Raw genomic sequence first — 6,911 nt, 5'->3', positions numbered from 1 at the left:
CCCCGTCGCCCCGCCCCGCACGTACGTACGTCGCCACGCTTATATATATCTTCCCAGCCTCACCAGAGTTCATCGACAAAATTCCGACCGAGCTTCCCGCCTTCTCGCTGGAATTGTGGTTTTCCTCGATCTCAAGTTAATCAAATCCGGCCACAGTATGTCGGGCTCGCTATGGTGGACTTGAGCTTATTTAGATATTCATGGGTTTTGGCATCGGGGTGTGGCAGGACGGAATTGGGGTTGTGGGGTGTGGGGGTGGAGGGGGGTGTGGGCGGGAGGGGAGAAATAGAATGTGAGGTAGATGAGGTAAAGGTGACAGCTGTCACTACGGGTACGCTGTTTATGTCGATTGGTAGATCCAATTGGCTTTTGTGTGATATGAGTTTTTTTCTGTTATTATTATCATTCGTAATGATTTGCGTAACACACTTAACACGAACGGATAAGAGAGAGAGAGAGAGAGAGAGAGAGAGAGAGAGAGAGAGAGAGAGAGAGAGAGAGAGAGAGAGAGAGAGAGAGTGTGTGTGTGTGTGTGTGTATGTGTGTGTGTGTGTGTGTGTGTGTATGTGTGTGTGTGTGTGTGTGTGTGTGTGTTTATGTGTGTGTTTATGTATTTGTGTGTTTGTATGTGTGTGTGTGTGTGCTTCCGATGCATGAAGATAAAAAAAATACATAAACATAACCAGTCATCCATCACAAGCTAAGCTGCAAATATCAACGACACTCGCATTCATTAAAACACGATACTGAAATATGAGTCTTAAGTTCCCTACTGCATAAGGCTCAAAGATAAAAAAGGCCATAATAGAAGAAGGAATAAATAGATGAATAAATTAATAATTTATATATGTATATATATATATATATATATATATATATATATATATATATATATATATATGAATATACAGTTCATAAATGAATAGACAGAATTATCGAAATGATTATACCATAATAATAGATAACATACGTGTAATAATATGTAAATAACATAACCGTTGATTATTGCAATGGTAGCAATTCGTGAAAGAAAAATACCCATGTAATGATAATTTTTTTAGTCTATATAAATGTAGGAAAAACATAATAGAATTAAAGATATTCATATAAAAAAACACAAAAATTAACGAACAATATATCGATAGACAGATTGATAGATAAGAAATACATTGATTGATATATGAAATATAAATGATAAACAATAGAAAATACACAAATGAATAAACGAATGAATTTATGAAAAATATATAAATATAGAACCAGAAAATAGAGGTATAGATAGATAAAAATAAAAAATTCAGATATAAAGATAAGACAAAGCATTGATTAAAAAAAAACTATAAATCATCATTCAAAATATCACAGCACAAAAACAAAAGAAAAGAAAAATATAGAACCAAAAATTTTAAACAAAAAAATACTTCTAAAAAAAGATGAAATAAACTGATAAAAACGTCACAATAACGAGTCCCTGTTTCGAAGCCTCTAAGGAAATGGATCAGAGTGGTTCGACGGCTCAGCGAAAGTGATTCATAAAAGAGACCGCGCAAGAAACAGGGGGAAAGCCGTTTTAATTGCATCGGCCGATTATCGAAAATGAAAGTGTCCCTTGTGGCTAGAAGGAGGGAAGGGAGGGAGGGAGGGAGAGAGGGAGGGAGGGAGGGAAGGAGGGTGGAGGGAGGGAAGGAGGGAGAGAAGGAGAGAATGAGGGTGGAGGGGAAAAGGGGGAGGGCGGAGGAGAGGGAGGGAGGGTGGAGGGCGGGTCAGGGGATAGTAGTGAAGAAAAGAGGGAGAGGGAGGGTGGGTGGACGAGAAGGGAAGGAGAAAGGGGGATGTAGGTTGGGGAGAGAAGGGATGAAGGAAAGAGGAGAGGATGGAGGATAAGAGAGAGGGGATGGAAGGAGAGGAGGTCGAGGGGGTGGGTAGGGAATGAGGGAGGAGTAAAAGGAAGGGACGGGGGGAAGAGGGAATAACGAAGAAAGATAGAGAGAAGCAGAAAAGGTGAGAAAGAGAGACAGAAAATGAAAAAGAAAAAAAAAAGAGCAAGAGAAAGATTTTTTTAAATGACAATCATACGGATAAGCTGGTGGATGTTTTTAGGTCGAAACTCCCTTGCATATCGAAGGGGAGTGACGCCCATATGCTAAAACAGTCGCTTGAAGCCTTCATCAAGTGAATTCAATTCATTATGATAATGACCAGAACACGTTTCAGAGAGGGGAATATTTGAGGAGGAGGGAGGATAAAGGAGGAGAAGGGAAGGAAAGAGGGAAAGAGAGGGATAGGGAATGGGAACTGGGGACTGGAGGAAGGGAAAGAGGGAGGAAGGATGAAGTAGGAGGGGGGGAGGGACGGACGGAAGGAGGGAGGAAGAATGAAAGGAATAAAAGGGAGAAACGGGTAAAGGAAGAAAAGGAGGGAAGAAAGGTGGAAGAAGAAGGGGACGACAAGGGAAAAGGAAAGAGAGGAACGAGCCAGAAAATAGGAGGAAGAGAGGTAGGGGAAAGAAAAGTAAAAACATAGAAAAGATGAAAAAAATGAGAAGAATGACGAGAAGAACATGAGGGAAAACAATAAAAGTAACAAATGGAAGAAAGACAATAAGGAGACAATACAAAAGAGGAATAAAAAAGGAAAGAAACACAACAAAGGAACAATATACCGTGACGTTTCGAGTCAATCCACATCAGAAAAGAACACCATTTTTGTACACGCGTTACTGAACTTTTGTTCTTGATCTTACTGTCGCTACAGGTGTGATATGTGTTTATACCATATCTTATAATATAAAGCTTAGTCCCTCTCTCTATCTCTATCTCTTTATCTCTCTCTATCCTTCTCTCTATCTCTCTCTTTATCTCTTAATCACTCACGTTTTTTCTTCTTAACGAAAGGAGAGACAAAGAAAAAACACAACCCAATTTGTGTATGCTAGTTTAGGTACGACCAAACGTCCGAGTGAAAGCACGGCGGAATTCCTGTTGTAAGCACGACTACACTCGACCAGAAGGAACAATGAAACGCTTTTGAGCAATTCCGAACAATTTACAATATGCAAACATGTATTCATAATGCAAGTATGTTGAGAGTATATTGAGTTTATCTTTAGCTAGTCATGTTTATGCAAGAGAACAAGATTTATACCAATTGACATGAGAAAGATAAAGCGAAGGGGGCTGGGAGTCAATATCTGCAATAAGATGTCATCAGCAGCGAAACCAATTAGCGATTATCTTATTTTACATTTAATTTAGGTAATATGTAAATGGCTTTCTTGAGGATTTTTTTTTTTTTTTTTTTTTTTTTTTTTTTTGGTAATCAGAGAATTCTTGATTTCGCTAATTTGATATTTCTTTGCACACGCTCTCTCTTTCTTTCTCTTTCTCTCTCTCTCTCTCTCATCTAGCTATCTATCAATCAATCACAGTCTATCAATCTACCTGTCTATTTGCCCATTAACCCATTTACTGGTTATCTGTTTACAATCAAAAGGATGAGTGTAAACATCTTTACAACATGTGTCGCATTATGTCTCGTTTTATGTTCTTCACTGACTGTAATGGAGCTCATATCACTTTTCTTTTTTCGAAGGATGTAACATTATGGCAGGCGAAAACACCCTGTTCACACACTCTTAATTTTTTAGAGGGAACTGTGACGTCATCCTGTAGAGGTTATGGGGGATGACGGCTTGGAGAGAGAGGGAGAGGAGAGGGAGAAGAGAGGAGGGGAGGGGAGAGGAGAGGGGGAGGGAGGAGAGGGAGAGAGAGAGGGAGAGAGAGAGGGGGAGAGAGAGAGGTGGAGAGTAGAGGAGAGGAAAGAGTAAGACAGAAAGAGAGAGAGAGAGAGAGAGAGAGAGAGAGAGAGAGAGAGAGAGAGAAAGAGAGAGAGAGAGAGAAAGAAAAGAGAGAGAAGAATGATAAACCAAGAGAGTACAACGCATATGACAAAAAATATCCTTCCGAAATACAATATCTCGGCGTCCGAATCATCGACTCTCCCATCACAAAGTCCACGTGGTCTTGAATAACCCACGTGAACAACGCCCGCTTCTTAGGGGATGACTGACAACTTGGCACGTTGACAGCGACTTTTGACCGCGTCTTAATAATTGAAAAAAAAAATCGTGTGCGTATGCTGTGTGTGTGTAATTGCGACGATGAACCTTTACAACCTTCCTTGATGATAACCTTCCTTTTCCTTTTAATTGCTAGATATGACCAATTAATGAAAGCGACGCAGGAGTAGCCATACCTATGTATGTCTCTGTTTGCATGCGTTTATCTGTATGCCCGTTTACACGCGTGTATGTGTGCCTCTATCCTCCGTGGCTATCACACCATCAATGCCACTGTTGAAATCTATTAAAAAACAGATACGAGAGTTATTTAGTTCATTCTGTAGCTGGGCACTTGAAGGTACGGTTCACTTTCGAACTAATCTTGGGCCTGATAATCTTTCATATTAGTCAGAAATTAGGTCCTTCTTGTGTCCGGAATCCGTGAAGCGCCCCCCCCCCCCTCTCTCTCTTCCACACCCCATGCAAGGCAAAGTCTGGTTGTTGCTAACAAAGGTGTATTCCTGTACACCCACTATATGCAAGGCACAATCTATTCTGCAACACACTACGCTCATATATTTTTACATCCTCATATCCCTGCGAAGAAGCATTACCACTTCACAAACTTCCTCTATCTAATTCCTAGAACCGGAGTGTTGGTTAGCAGATTTACGCTTAAGAGTGCATGAGCATGTCCGCTAGTATAGCGAACCATGGCGAGCCTTTTGCCGCAAAATTCACCCCCATATATGTGTGTGTTGTTTGGGTGGCTGAGCTAATAGAGAAAATGAGAGCAAAGTCAACACAGAGGGCTGGCTGAAACGGGTCAGCGGGGGGGACAGAGAGAGACAAGGTCAATTCAACGACAGACACTAATGTCAATATGATAAAAAAAGAAGCCTGTGCCATAGCCTGACCTCCGTTGAAGAGAGGGAGAGAGAGAGAGAAACAAACAAAGAGAGAGAGAGAGAGAGAGAGAGACAGAAAGAGAGAACGAGAGAAAAAAAAGAATGAAGATATGGACAAGAAAAAGAAGACAAAAAACACTAGCATAAGATAAATAGACTGATTTTGCTGTAACCTCGCATGAGAAATATTCTATGAAGAATTCAGGAATAATTTGGCATGTAAATGGAACATGAAGACTGCCTTTTGAATATTTAAAAGGACAGTTATTAGCTCTAGGCAGTTTGATCATCGGTACATTAGGCAATAACAGTATTTACACACACACACACACACACACACACACACACACACACACACACACACACACACACACACACACACACACACACACACACACACACACACATGCACACACACACACACACACTCGCACATATATTTGCACGTGTGCACGTATATATATATATTATATATATATATATATATATATATATATAAATATATTATATATATATTATATATATATTTGTATTGTGTGTTTATATAATATATATATATGTGTATAGTATGTGTGTGTATATACATATATATATAAATATATATGTATGTATATATATATATATATATATATATATATATATATATATATATATATGTATGTATGTATTTATATGTATATATATATAGACAGATATATATATATAGACAGATATATATAGATATTTGTGTGTGTGTGTTATACATAACTCAAGGCCGATCATATATACGCAGTATAATAATCCTTTGGTGATATCCAAAGGGGAAATAACCAGTAAAAGGCAGGCTCGTTGACCCACGATCACTTGGCCAGGATATGAGATCTCGAAACTGTTTGCTCTCGCATGACGTGTATACACTGAGCATGGAAGGGTTCAGTTCACATGCACATGACACACATAAACGATTATACAAGCATATGGCTGTATGTAATTTTGCAAACATATCATTGTGAATTGTACATAAGGCATGCATAAACACCCACACACAAACACCCCCCACCCCCACAGACACACACACACTCACACACAGAAACACACACAGGTCAGTGTGATAAATATAGATGTTTATTCTTGCTTGCTTTTCTTTCTTTTTTTTCTTTTTTTTGTCCCACGCACGCAAATATAAATCGGCAGTGGATTTCCAAACCAACAAAATCCAACGGTAAAACTAAAATACATATGTACAAAAATTATATATGTAGTTTTGTATTGAAAAATATTATAATGTTCATATAAAGAAAGACATATGTACAAAAACTATATATGTAGTTTCATGGCAGATAAACCCACTATACACAAAATATATTTAATGAACATGAGACGACAGTTTCAAGATCCAGATGGATCTTGAAACTGTCGTCTCATTTTCATTAAATCTATTTTGTGTATAATGGGTTTATCTGTCATTTATCAACACGGAAGAGTGTTTTGCAAGTCATGTACTTTCATATTGAAAAAAAAGTTCAAATCAATATATATATATATATATATATATATATATATATATATATATATATATATATATCAAGGTGGAAGGCGAAAGAAGTACTTACGGTCTGGAGGGTAGGTCAGCCGAGGTCAGTGCGGGTCAGAGTACCGTCTGAAAGAGAAAGAGAACAAGGCTGTTGCTTTATGCTCCTTTATAAAGATATGAGGCGCGCTGGCGTTTACGTGGGCCGTTATTATCATTATTGTTATTATTCCTTCTTTTTTCGCAGGAACGATAGTGGCGTGGGAGGACGTGCACCCTTAATTAAGAGCTTTGTTTATATTATTCTCGAAAGATTAGCAGTAGATATCTGAGGTTCGTGTGATAACGATGATGGATTTATCCTCCATACATGCGTCACTTCCCTTTGTTGTCTTTTTTCATTTCGTAAACTCAAACGGGTTTAAAAAAGAAA

General features: G+C 38.6%; 1 protein-coding gene across 1 annotated transcript in view; it reads right to left on the bottom strand.

Annotated features, from left to right (window-relative positions):
• The window catches only part of LOC122260814 (uncharacterized), a 69,525-nt gene extending 62,847 nt beyond the window's left edge, over positions 1 to 6,678 (bottom strand). The window contains exon 1 of the mRNA XM_043028224.2: positions 6,561 to 6,678. The gene's annotated coding sequence lies outside the window, so the exon portion shown is untranslated. The remainder of the gene's footprint in view (positions 1 to 6,560) is intronic.
• Between the last annotated feature and the right edge of the window lie 233 nt (positions 6,679 to 6,911).

The sequence above is a fragment of the Penaeus japonicus genome, unplaced genomic scaffold (genome assembly GCF_977035675.1).
Source record: "Penaeus japonicus unplaced genomic scaffold, GWHDUDI00000001_assembly GWHDUDI00000026, whole genome shotgun sequence".
NCBI lineage: Eukaryota > Metazoa > Arthropoda > Malacostraca > Decapoda > Penaeidae > Penaeus > Penaeus japonicus.
The sequence above is the reverse complement of the archived record's forward strand: the minus strand, read 5'-3'. Positions and strand labels throughout refer to the sequence as shown.